We start from the raw sequence: 16,838 nt of genomic DNA, 5'->3' as shown, positions 1-16,838 counted from the left end.
GTACATGATGTATCACCGTATGCAGAATATCGCACCCTGTACACAATGTCACTGTATGCAGAATATTACACCCTGTACACGATGTATCGCTATATGCAGACTATTACACCTTGAACATGATATATCACTGTATGCAGAATATTACACATTGTACACAATATATCACTGTATACAGACTATTACACCCTGTACAAGATGTATCAATGTATGCAGACTATCACACATTGTACACGATATATCACTGTATGCAGACTATTACACATTGTACACAATGTATTACTGTATGCAGAATATTACACCCTGTACACACCTGTATCACTGTATGCAGAGTATTACACACTATATGCAGAATATTACACCCTGCACACACCTGTATCACTGTATGCAGAGTATTACACACTGTATGCAGAATATTACACCCTGCACACACCTGTATCACTGTATGCAGAGTATTACACACTGTATGCAGAATATTACACCCTGCACACACCTGTATCACTGTATGCAGAGTATTACACACTGTATGCAGAATATTACACCCTGCACACACCTGTATCACTGTATGCAGAGTATTACACACTGTATGCAGAATATTACACCCTGCACACACCTGTATCACTGTAAGCAGACTATTATACCATGTACATGATGTATCACTGTATGCAGACTATATACACGCCTTATCTATCATATTGCACACTATTATGTACATCATAGTAAAGTATACTACAGTATTACTGTACAATTTACATACTTTATACTATTGTACATAAAACATAATATAGATGCTTTACATTTTTTGCACACTATACATAATGGTAGCCGCACTATATCCTTGTAGGCAGTATCAGGCACTGAATATGTCACATATACACTGTACATAATAGTGCACTATATGCCATACACGTATGTACAGTAACACACATAATAGTACACATTTGAAACACACAATCTGATTATATGTGGAATATTACACACTATATATAATACGATACACCATATCACTATACACATCACACACAATATATAATACTATACACCATATCACTATACACATAACACACTATATATAATACTATACACCATATCACTATACACATCACACACTATATATAATACTATACACCATATCACTGTATACACATCACACACTATATATAATACGATACACCATATCACTATACACATCACACACAATATATAATACTATACACCATATCACTATACACATAACACACTATATATAATACTATACACCATATCACTGTATACACATCACACACTATATATAATACTATACACCATATCACTATACACATCACACACAATATATAATACTATACACCATATCACTATACACATAACACACTATATATAATACTATACACCATATCACTATACACATCGCACACTATATATAATACTATACACCATATCACTATACACATCACACACTATATATAATACTATACACAAAATCACTGTATACATATCACACACTATATATAATACTATACACCATATTACTGTATACACATCACACACTATATATAATACTATACACCATATCACTGTATACACATCACACACTATGTATAATACTATACACCATATCACTGTATACACATCACACACTATATATAATACTATACACCATATCACTGTATACACATCACACACTATATATAATAGTATATATAATACTATACACCATATCACTATACACATCACACACTATATATAATACTATACACAAAATCACTGTATACACATCACACACTATGTATAATACTATACACAAAATCACTGTATACACATCACACACTATATATAATACTATACACCATATCACTATACACATCACACACTATATATAATACTATACACAAAATCACTGTATACATATCACACACGATATATAATACTATACACCATATTACTGTATACACATCACACACTATATATAATACTATACACAATATCACTGTATACACATCACACACTATATATAATACTATACACCATATCAATATATACACATCACACACTATATATAATACTATACACCATATCACTATACACATCACACACTATATATAATAGTATATATAATACTATACACCATATCACTATACACATCACACACTATATATAATACTATACACCATATCACTATACACATCACACACTATATATAATACTATACACTATATAACTGTATACACATCACACACTATATATAATACTATACACCATATCACTGTATACACATCACACACTATATATAATAGTATATATAATACTATACACCATATCACTATACACATCACACACTATATATAATACTATACACCATATCACTATACACATCACACACTATATAGAATACTATACACCATATCACTGTATACACATCACACACTATATATAATACTATACACCATATCAATGTATACACAATACACACTATATATAATACTATACACCATATCACTGTATACACATCACACACTATATATAATAGTATATATAATACTATACACCATATCACTATACACATCACACACTATATATAATACTATACACCATATCACTGTATACACATCACACACTATATATAATACTTCACACCATATCACTATACACATCACACACTATATATAATACTATACACCATATCACTGTATACACATCACACACTATATATAATAGTATATATAATACTATACACCATATCACTATACACATCACACACTATATATAATACTATACACCATATCACTATACACATCACACACTATATATAATACTATACACTATATCACTGTATACACATCACACACTATATATAATACTATACACCATATCACTGTATACACATCACACACTATATATAATACTATACACCATATCAATGTATACACAATACACACTATATATAATACTATACACCATATCACTGTATACACATCACACACTATATATAATAGTATATATAATACTATACACCATATCACTATACACATCACACACTATATATAATACTATACACCATATCACTGTATACACATCACACACTATATATAATACTATACACCATATCAATGTATACACATCACACACTATATATAATACTATACACCATATCACTATACACATCATACACTATATATAATACTATACACCATATCACTATACACATCGCACACTATATATAATACTATACACCATATCACTACACATCACACACTATATCTAATACTATACACCATATGACTGTATACACATCACACACTATATATAATACTATACACCATATCAATGTATACACATCACACACTATATCTAATACTATACACCATATCACTGTATACACATCACACACTATATATAATACTATACACCATATCACTATACACATCACACACACTATATATAATGCTATACACCATATCACTATACACATCACACACACTATATCTAATACTATACACCATATCACTATACACATCACACACTATATATAATACTATACACCATATCACTGTATACACATCACACACTATATATAATAATATACACCATATCACTGTATACACATCACACACTATATATAATACTATACACCATATCACTGTATACACAACACACTATATATAATACTATACACCATATCACTGTATACACATCACACACTATATATAATACTATACACCATATCACTGTATACACATCACACACTATATATAATACTATACACCATATCACTGTATACACATCACACAGTATATATAATACTATACACCATATCACTGTATACACATCACACACTATATATAATACTATACACCATATCACTATACACATCACACACTATATATAATACTATACACCATATCACTGTATACACATCACACACACTATATATAATACTATACACCATATCACTATACACATCACACACTATATTTAATACTATACACCATATCACTATACACATCACACACTATATATAATACTATACACCATATCACTATACACATCACACACTATATATAATACTATACACCATATCACTATACACATCACACACTATATATAATACTATACACCATATCACTGTATACACATCACACACTATATATAATACTATACACCATATCACTATACACATCACACACTATATATAATACTATACACTATATCACTGTATACACATCAAACACTATATATAATACTATACACCATATCACTGTATACACATCACACACTATATATAATACTATACACCATATCAATGTATACACATCACACACTATATATAATACTATACACCATATCACTATACACATCACACACACTATATATAATACTATACACCATATCACTGTATACACATCACACACTATATAGAATACTATACACCATATCACTGTATATACATCACACACTATATAGAATACTATACACCATATCACTGTATACACATCACACACTATATATAATACTATACACCATATCAATGTATACACATCACACACTATATAGAATACTATACACCATATCACTGTATACACATCACACACTATATATAATACTATACACCATATCACTGTATACACATCACACACTATATAGAATACTATACACGCCAATCTGCAGAGCAGGAATAGAAAGCAAATGAATTATTCCCAAAGAAAATCAGAAAAGACGCATTCATTGCTAGGTATCTATCTATTTTTAATCTATTAATCGATCGGTCTATCACATATCTATCTCATATCCATGTATCCATTTTTCCACCAATCATCTATGTATCCTATAGTTATACACTTTCATGTATGTACGTGAATATATATATATATATATATATATTGTGTGTGCATCTGTCTATACAGAATACACCTGTATCGCTGTTCTCACCCCATCAGGTAGAACAGCAGATGCATACGCTCGGTATAATACAAGGGGATATAGCGCAGGATATATATAATACTAGATGCAGAATATAATGCATGGTGCCTAATATATTGGGTACAGTAAAGAGGGTATAATTTAGGGTCATGATAGCGGATTATGATACTCACTCAGGGTTATAAAACCAGAGGAATGACATACAACATTGTACATGGGGCACACTACTTAGGATATAGGTATAGGGGGGTATACAGAGTACATGAGGCATGGTACAGGGGGTATACAGAGAACATGAGGCATGGTACAGGGGGTATACAGATTACAAGATGCACGGTACCGGGGGATATACAGAGTACAAGAGGCATGGTAAAGGGGGTATACAGAGTACAGGAGGCATGGTACAGGGGGTATACAGAGTACAGGAGGCATGGTACAGGGGGTATACAGAGTACAGGAGGCATGGTACATGGGGTATACAAAGTACAGGACGCATGGTACAGGGGGTATACAGAGTATGGGAGGCATGGTACAGGGGTATACAGAGTGCAGGAGGCATGGTACAGGGGGGTCTACAGAGTACAAGAGTCATCGTAGAGGGGGTATACAGAGTACAGGAGGCATGGTACAGGGGGTATACAGAGTACAGGAGGCATAGTACAGGGGGTATACAATGTACAGAACGCATGGTACAGAGGGTATACAAAGTATGGGATGCATGGTACAGGGGGTATAGAGAGTACAGGAAGCATGGTACAGGGGGTATACAGAATACAGGAGACATGGTACAGGGGGTATACAGAGTACAGGAGGCATAATACAGGGGTATAGAGAGTACAGAAGGCATGGCACAGGGGGTATACAGAGTACAGGAGCATGGTACAGGGGGTATACAGAGTACAGGAGGCATTGTACAGGGGGTATACAGAGTAAATTAGCAATGGTATAGGGGGTATACAGAGTACAGGAGGCATGGTACAGGGGATATATACGGAGTACAGGAGGCATGGTACAGGGGGTATACGGAGTACAGGAGGGATAGTTCAGGGGTATACGGAGTACAGGAGGCATGGTACAGGGGGTATACAGAGTGCAGGAGGCATGGTACAGGGGGTATACAGAGTACAGAAGGCATGGTATAAGGGGGGTATACAGAGTACTGGAGGCATGGTACAGGGGGTATACAGAGTACAGAAGGCATGGTATAGGGGGTATACAGAGTACAGGAGGCATGGTATAGGGGGTATACAGAGTACTGGAGGCATGTTACTGGGGGTATACAGAGTACTGGAGGTATGTTACTGGCGGTATACAGAGTACTGGAGGTATGTTACTGGGGGTATACAGAGTACTGGAGGCATGGTACAGGGGGTATACAGAGTACAGAAGGCATGGTATAGGGGGTATACAGAGTACAGGAGGCATGGTACAGGGGGTATACAGAGTACTGGAGGCATGTTACTGGGGGTATACAGAGTACTGAAGGTATGTTACTGGCGGTATACAGAGTACTGGAGGTATGTTACTGGGGGTATACAGAGTACTGGAGGCATGGTACTGGGGTATACAGAGTACTGGAAGCATGGTACAGAAGGTATACAGAGTACAGGAGGCATGGTAAAGGGGGGTATACAGAGTACTGGAGGTATGTTACTGGGGGTATACAGAGTACTGGAGGTATGTTACTGGGGTTATACAGAGTACTGGAGGCATGCTACTGGGGTATACAGAGTACTGGAGGCATGGTACAGAGGGTATACAGAGTACAGAAGGCATGGTACAGGGGTATACAGAGTACTGGAGGCATGTTACTAGGGGTATACAGAGTACTGGAGGCATGTTACTAGAGGTATGCAGAGTACTGGAGGTATGTTACTGGGGTATACAGAGTACTGGAGGTATGTTACTGGGGGTATACAGAGTACTGGAAGCATTGTACAGGGGATATATCCAGTACAGGAGTGTTGGTAGAGACAGCAGCATACTGTAGACATACATACGTACTTATAGTATACTCAGTATATATGCGCACATACATATAGAATACACCTCGTACATGTACTGCATTATAGACATATTCTTGCGTAGATCTAGCAATTGACACAACTGTTCTCAAGCCTCTGACATGAAGACCTCCTGCCCCTTCTTCCCGCTGCAGCAAGGTGACAGAGTGTCAGTTCAGGGCTCCACAATAAAAGTTCTGCAGCCAGTATGGGAAACCAACGATCTGGGCAGAAAGTTATAGCAGGAAGTTTCAGAGGCCTCAGCAGGCGGAGGTTCATGTTTGGGGCCCCTGGGAGTCATTGTCCCTACCTGTGGACAATAATAGACAATGGAGAAACAATGCTGTACTCACCGTGCCGGCGCTGTGTGTGCAGTCAGTGTAAAGTGTACAGTCAGGCAGTGTGCACACCTTCAGTGCGTGTCATCACATCTGCCAGCCTCTCTCCTTCATTCCACTTCTCTTTGTTCCCCACGTCACATCTCACTCCCAGCGTTCAAGAAAGCAGCATCAGTCTGTACCCAGCACCCTGCACTCAGCCTGCACAATGTACCCAGCACCCTGCACTCAGCCTGCACCATGTACCCTGCACTCAGCCTGCACCATGTACCTAGCACCCTGCACTCAGCCTGCACAATGTACCCAGCACCCTGCACTCAGCCTGCACCATGTACCCAGCAGCCAGCACCATGTACCCAGCACCCTGCACTCAGGGTGCACCATGTACCCAGCACTCTGCACTCAGCCTGCACCATGTACCCAGCACCCTGCACTCAGCCTGCACCATGTACCTAGCACCCTGCACTCAGCCTGCACAATGTACCCAGCACCCTGCACACAGTCTGCACCATGTACTCAGCATCCTGTACTCAGCACCCTGCACTCAGCCTGCACCATGTACCTAGCACCCTGCACTCAGCCTGCACAATGTACCCAGCACCCTGCACACAGTCTGCACCATGTACTCAGCATCCTGTACTCAGCACCCTGCACTCAGCATGCGCCATGTACCCAGGACCCCGCACTCAGCCTGCACCATGTACCCATCACTCTGCAATCAGCCTGCACCATATACTCAGCACCCTGCACTCAGCCAGCACCATGTACCCGCCATCACCCTGCACTCAGCCTGCTCCATGTACTGCGCCATGTAACCAGCACCTTGCACTCAGCCTGCGCGATGTAACCAGCACCTTGCACTCAGCCTGCGCCATGTAACCAGCACCCCGCACTCAGCACCCTGCTGCACGTAGTCTGCACCCTGAACTATATACTGCAACATTGAGTGGGACATGCATTCAGCACCCTGCACCATGTACCTAGCACCCTGCGCTCAGCCTGCACCATGTACCCAGCACCCCGCACTCAGCACCCTGCTGCACGTAGTCTGCACCCTGCATTATATCCTGCAACATTGAGTGGGACATGCACTCAGCACCCTGCACTCAGCCTGTCCCATGTACATAGCACCCTGCGCTCAGCCTGCACCATGTACCCAGCACCCTGCACAGCACCCTGCTGTACGTAGCCTGCATCATTGAGTGGGACATGCACTCAGCACCCTCCACCCAGCCTGCACCTATCACCATGAACCAGCCTACTCTGTACCCTGCAACCACCACCATGCCTATAACCTGCACCCTGTACCTGGTCTGCACCCAGTACTTTATTTACTCAGATTTCCTTCACTCCAGGGCCGGCATCAAGGGGGCAGTGAGCACAGGTAAGATGCATGTCCTCACCGACCACACTCACCTGTCACACAGAAAAAACAGGGCACTAACACCAGTGCCCGACATAATCACCCTCACTATTAGCGTACACATAACGCCCCCTGCAGGCCTGAATAATAAGAAACATTAGCCGACCTTTCAGTTTACCCCCAAACCACAAGCCCTTACCCTCCTCGGCACAGACACATAGAATACAATCTCATGAAATCCATTGTCACTGGTAACATCATACCAAAAAGCAAGCACATACCGTATAGATGCAATGTGTATAGACATGATGTAACACATATATATTACATACAGGTGCATATATCATTGACCTAATACATGTCTATTACATACAGGTACATATATCATTGACCTAATACATATGTGATTGATGTAATACATATCTATTTTCTACAGGAATGTATACAATAGAAACACGTCACAGTCACACAGTGCAGTACGTGGCCGTGCCATACAGTCGCAAATGCATCACTTTATTGAAGTAAACTATAAACATAAATATATCTAATGTAATGCAATACGTGTCCTTATTTACATGCAGATATATATAATAGAAAGACGTCCGTTATATACAGACACATAAATAAGGAGCACATACACACTGCCTGCAACATTCATTTGCGATGTTATAACAGTTTAGGTTATTTATTCAGGAGCATATCCGATACATAGTGATATGTCCGATACATAGTGACACGTTAGATACATAGTGACACGTCCGATACATAGTGATATGTCCGATACATAGTGACACGTCTGATACATAGTGACACGTCCGATACATAGTGACACGTCCGATACATAGTGATATGTTCGATACATAGTGACACGTCCGATACATAGTGACACGTCCGATACATAGTGATACGTCCGATACATAGTGATATATCCGATGCATAGTGATATATCCATGCATAGTGACACGTCCGATACAGAATAGATAGAATGTAACGAACAGAAGCCTATAATACAAGTCCACTCAACATCGCAGGCAGAACGCATAGTGAATGCATCATATGATGGCATCAAATGTATTACCTGTCATCATATAATACAGACACATGTAATATTGTTATCTATGTAGAATTATGGTGTGTGTGTGTATATAATTACTACCTATGTATAATGTTTTTATATATATTTTTAAACATCTTAACGTTTTATAAATCATCTTCGTATATTAACGGTGTATGTATACATCTATCTATTAGGTATTTATTTATCTATCTATCTAATTTATCCTTCTAATCTACCTCTACAGAAGACGCATTCTACACGCGGTTTTCCCCGCATACAGGTACATAGAAAGCAATCGAATATTCCGCCGCCCTGTGGGTGATGATGATGGTTATTCCGTTATTATATTCTCGGACACTTTCCTGTACGGGGGAGGGTTGTTATACATGTAATAGCGGGAGCGGGAGCCTTCCTGTACGGGACATCTCCCCGGAAGCGCGATAGTCTGCAGAGGTCACATGTGTAGTATGTACTATACGATTCTTACCTCCACGTCCTCTTCCTGACAGTGTGACCCTAAACCATGAGGACCCTGCACCCTGCACCCCACCACCGTCTCCTGCATTACACTCAGCTGAAGGCACAAACATATATATATACATGTTATTTTAAAGCATTATAGAATTTTAGGGTGAGACCAAACATGGGCTGAAAAATCATGTCTTCAAATATTATCCCCCCTATAGATGATATCAGGTGACATGCCCTCTATTATTATCTCCCCTATAGATGATATCAGGTGACATGTCCTCGATTATTATCTCCCCTATATATGATATCAGGTGACATGTCCTCGATTATTATCTCCCCTATAGATGATATCAGGTGAGTAGGTGACATGTCCTCTATTATTATCTCCCCTATAGATGATATCAGGTGACATTTCCTCTATTTTTATCTCACCTATATATGATATCAGGTGACATGCCCTCTATTATTATCTCCCCTATAGATGATATCAGGTGACATGTCCTCTATTATTATCTCCCCTATAGATGATATCAGGTGACATGTCCTCTATTATTATCTCCCCTATAGATGATATCAGGTGACATGTCCTCTATTATTATCTCCCCTATAGATGATATCAGGTGACATGCCCTCTATTATTATCTCCCCTATAGATGATATCAGGTGACATGTCCTCTATTATTATCTCACCTATAGATGATATCAGGTGACATGTCCTCTATTATTATCTCCCCTATAGATGATATCAGATGACATGTCCTCTATTATTATCTCCCCTATAGATGATATCAGGTGACATGTCCTCTATTATTATCTCCCCTATAGATGATATCAGGTGACATGTCCTCTATTATTATCTCCCCTATAGATGATATCAGGTGACATGCCCTCTATTATTATCTCCCCTATAGATGATATCAGATGACATGTCCTCTATTATTATCTCCCCTATAGATGATATCAGGTGACATGCCCTCTATTATTATCTCCCCTATAGATGATATCAGGTGACATGTCCTCTATTATTATCTCCCCTATAGATGATATCAGGTGACATGTCCTCTATTATTATCTCCCCTATAGATGATATCAGGTGACATTTCCTCTATTATTATCTCCCCTATAGATGATATCAGGTGACATGTCCTCTATTATTATCTCACCTATAGATGATATCAGGTGACATGTCCTCTATTATTATCTCCCCTATAGATGATATCAGATGACATGTCCTCTATTATTATCTCCCCTATAGATGATATCAGGTGACATGCCCTCTATTATTATCTCCCCTATAGATGATATCAGGTGACATGTCCTCTATTATTATCTCCCCTATAGATGATATCAGGTGACATGTCCTCTATTATTATCTCCCCTATAGATGATATCAGGTGACATTTCCTCTATTATTATCTCCCCTATAGATGATATCAGGTGACATGTTCTCTATTATTATCTCCCCTATAGATGATATCAGGTGACATGTCCTCTATTATTATCTCCCCTATAGATGATATCAGGTGACATGACCTCTATTATCATCTCCCCTATAGATGATATCAGGTGACATGCCCTCTATTATTATCTCCCCTATAGATGATATCAGGTGACATGTCCTCTATTATTATCTCCCCTATAGATGATATCAGGTGACATGACCTCTATTATCATCTCCCCTATAGATGATATCAGGTGACATGTCCTCTATTATTATCTCCCCTATAGATGATATCAGGTGACAAGTCCTCTATTATTATCTCCCCTATAGATGATATCAGGTGACATGTCCTCTATTATTATCTCCCCTATAGATGATATCAGGTGACATGTGCTCTATTATTATCTCCCCTATAGATGATATCAGGTGACATGTCCTCTATTATTATCTCCCCTATAGATGATATCAGGTGACATGTGCTCTATTATTATCTCCCCTATAGATGATATCAGGTGACATGTCCTCTATTATTATCTCATCTATAGATGATATCAGGTGACATGCCCTCTATTATTATCCCCCCTATAGATGATATCAGGTGACATGTCCTCTATTATTATCTCCCCTATAGATGATGTCAGGTGACATGTGCTCTATTATTATCTCCCCTATAGATGATATCAGATGACATGTCCTCTATTATTATCTCCCCTATAGATGATATCAGGTGACATGTGCTCTATTATTATCTCCCCTATAGATGATATCAGGTGACAAGTCCTCTATTATTATCCCCCCTATAGATGATATCAGGTGACATGCCCTCTATTATTATCTCCCCTATAGATGATATCAGATGACATGTCCTCTATTATTATCTCCCCTATAGATGATATCAGATGACATGTCCTCTATTATTATCTCCCCTATAGATGATATCAGATGACATGTCCTCTATTATTATCTCACCTATAGATGATGTCAGGTGACATGTCCTCTATTATTATCTCCCCTATAGATGATATCACGTGACATGTCCTCTAATAATATATCCCCTATAGATGATATCAGGTGACATGTCCTCTATTATTATCTCCCCTATAGATGATATCAGGTGACATGTCCTCTATTATTATCTCCCCTATAGATGATGTCAGGTGACATGTCCTCTATTATTATCTCCCCTATAGATGATATCACGTGACATGTCCTCTATTATTATCTCCCCTATAGATGATATCAGGTGACATGTCCTCTATTATTATCTCCCCTATAGATGATATCAGGTGACATGTCCTCTATTATTATCTCCCCTATAGATAATATCAGGTGACATGTCCTCTAATATTATATCCGCCATAGATGATATCAGGTGACATGTCCTCTATTATTATCTCCCCTATAGATGATATCAGGTGACATGTCCGCTATTATTATCTCCCCTATAGATGATATCAGGTGACATGTCCTTTTAATATTATATCCGCCATAGATGATATCAGGTGACATGTCCTCTATTATTATCTCACCTACAGATGATACCAGGTGACATGTCCTCCATTATTATCTCCCCTAGAGTTGATATCAGGTGACAAGTCCTCTATTATTATCTCCCCCATAGATGATATCAGATGACATGTTCTCTAATATTATATCCCCTATAGATGATATCAGGTGACATGTTCTCTATTATTATCCCACCTATAGTTGATATCAGGTGACATGTCCTCTATTATTATCTCCCCTATAGATGATATCAGGTGACATGTGCTCTATTATTATCTCCCCTATAGATGATATCAGGTGACATGCCCTCTATTATTATCCCCCCTATAGATGATATCAGGTGACATGTCCTCTATTATTATCTCCCCTATAGATGATGTCAGGTGACATGTGCTCTATTATTATCTCCCCTATAGATGATATCAGATGACATGTCCTCTATTATTATCTCCCCTATAGATGATATCAGGTGACATGTGCTCTATTATTATCTCCCCTATAGATGATATCAGGTGACAAGTCCTCTATTATTATCCCCCCTATAGATGATATCAGGTGACATGCCCTCTATTATTATCTCCCCTATAGATGATATCAGATGACATGTCCTCTATTATTATCTCCCCTATAGATGATATCAGATGACATGTCCTCTATTATTATCTCCCCTATAGATGATATCAGATGACATGTCCTCTATTATTATCTCACCTATAGATGATGTCAGGTGACATGTCCTCTATTATTATCTCCCCTATAGATGATATCACGTGACATGTCCTCTAATAATATATCCCCTATAGATGATATCAGGTGACATGTCCTCTATTATTATCTCCCCTATAGATGATATCAGGTGACATGTCCTCTATTATTATCTCCCCTATAGATGATATCAGGTGACATGTCCTCTATTATTATCTCCCCTATAGATGATGTCAGGTGACATGTCCTCTATTATTATCTCCCCTATAGATGATATCACGTGACATGTCCTCTATTATTATCTCCCCTATAGATGATATCAGGTGACATGTCCTCTATTATTATCTCCCCTATAGATGATATCAGGTGACATGTCCTCTATTATTATCTCCCCTATAGATAATATCAGGTGACATGTCCTCTAATATTATATCCGCCATAGATGATATCAGGTGACATGTCCTCTATTATTATCTCCCCTATAGATGATATCAGGTGACATGTCCGCTATTATTATCTCCCCTATAGATGATATCAGGTGACATGTCCTTTTAATATTATATCCGCCATAGATGATATCAGGTGACATGTCCTCTATTATTATCTCACCTACAGATGATACCAGGTGACATGTCCTCCATTATTATCTCCCCTAGAGTTGATATCAGGTGACAAGTCCTCTATTATTATCTCCCCCATAGATGATATCAGATGACATGTTCTCTAATATTATATCCCCTATAGATGATATCAGGTGACATGTTCTCTATTATTATCCCACCTATAGTTGATATCAGGTGACATGTCCTCTATTATTATCTCCCCCATAGATGAGGAGCTCGTATCCTCAGATGTCTGGTAGCCTGTAATATTATATAGTGGATTATCAGCCAATGCTACCCTTACAGTGAATTATTTTACACACCTTGGCTGGTGAAATCCCTTCTGTTGGATTCTTCAGATGTTGGATCTTGATCTCATGAAGGAGCCTAATTGATTGATAATCGATTTCTTGACAAATCTTTCATTTTCAGATCAGATGATGAGCTCAGGGTCACAATCTGGGTGAGAGCAAAGCAATCCTGAGCCGGGAATGATGTACAATGATACAGAAGAGCGGGTCAAGTGGACAGCTGTGGAGAGGGGGCTCTGGCTGCAACCCCCAGGCTTCTTCTGACAACTTATATTCCTACAGAGGGTGATAAGTGGTCAGTGCAGCATCTACACCAAGTGGTATAGACTGTGCGTCTGATGAACGAAAGCCTGCGCCTGATGTACACATACAGTGTCGGGTGATATAGAGACTGTTCCTGGTGATATAGAGACTGCGCCTGATGTACACATACAGTGTCGGGTGATATAGAGACTGTTCCTGGTGATATAGCGACTGTACCTGATGTACACATACAGTGTCTGGTGATATAGAGACTGTTCCTGGTGACATAGAGACTGCACCTGATGTACAAATACGGTGTCTGGTGATATAGAGACTGTCCCTGATGTACACATATGGTGTCTGGTGATATAGTGACTGTTCCTGGTGATGTAGAGACTGCACCTGATGTACACATAAGGTGTCTGGTGATATAGAGACTGTTCCTGGTGATATAGAGACTGCACCTGATGTACACATATGGTGTCTGGTGATATAGAGACTGTCCCTGGTGACATAGAGACTGCACCTGATGTACACATATGGTGTCTGGTGATATAGAGACTGTTCCTGGTGATATAGAGACTGCACCTGATGTACACATATGGTGTCTGGTGATATAGAGACTGTCCCTGGTGACATAGAGACTGCACCTGATGTACACATACAGTGTCTGGTGATATAGAGACTGTTCCTGGTGATATAGAGACTGCACCTGATGTACACATACGGTGTCTGGTGATATAGAGACTGTCCCTGGTGACATAGAGACTGCACCTGATGTACACATACAGTGTCTGGTGATATAGAGACTGTTCCTGATGTACACATATGGTGTCTGGTGATATAAAGACTGTCCCTGGTGACATAGAGACTGCACCTGATGTACACATATGGTGTCTGGTGATATAAAGACTGTCCCTGGTGACATAGAGACTGCACCTGATGTACACATACAGTGTCGGGTGATATAGAGACTGCACCTGATGTACACATACGGTGTCTGGTAATATAAAGACTGTCCCTGGTGACATAGAGACTGCACCTGATGTACACATATGGTGTCTGGTGATATAGAGACTGTTCCTGGTGACATAGAGACTGTACCTGATGTACACATACAGTGCCTGGTGATATAGAGACTGTCCCCGGTGACATAGAGACTGCACCTGATGTACACATATGGTGTCTGGTGATATAGAGACTGTTCCTGGTGACATAGAGACTGTACCTGATGTACACATACAGTGCCTGGTGATATAGAGACTGTCCCCGGTGACATAGAGACTGCACCTGATGTACACATATGGTGTCTGGTGATACTGTGCCTGGTGACATAGAGACTGCACCTGATGTACACATACAGTATCTGGTTATATAGAGACTGCGCCTGATGATAAAGAGACTGCAGGAAACATATAGAGAGTTCAGCCCACCGCAGGAGAAGTGCACAGAGGAAAACTCGGACCAGCCTCAGGATGACAACATAAATCAGGAAAAGGGAAAAATCTCCAGCTCTTCTAAAACATGATCCTTCATTAGTCACATTCTAAAAACATCACAGGTCAGTTAAAAAGATGCTTACGCGTTTCGGACAACAGAATGTGTGTTCTTAGTTACAGCCAAGTCTGAACTGAAACAGAGGAGCTTATGTATGGATTTGTGTTGGAGAATGTACCTCTGCAAAACTTTTTGCTACTTTGTATTGCAAACCAAATCATGCGGATATGTCTGCCTGTTTTATTTAAAGATGAACAGATCCGTTCTCTTCAGTCGGGAGTTTGTTTTGTCGCAAGAAGGCCCATCAGCATAGGAAATGTAGTATGTCTCAGGTTATACCAGTACAGCACAGCAGTGAGGTCACAAACCCTATAATGCCCCCTCTAA

The sequence above is a fragment of the Bufo gargarizans genome, chromosome 10 (genome assembly GCF_014858855.1).
Source record: "Bufo gargarizans isolate SCDJY-AF-19 chromosome 10, ASM1485885v1, whole genome shotgun sequence".
Classification (NCBI taxonomy): domain Eukaryota; kingdom Metazoa; phylum Chordata; class Amphibia; order Anura; family Bufonidae; genus Bufo; species Bufo gargarizans.
Note: the sequence above shows the minus strand (reverse complement) of the source record.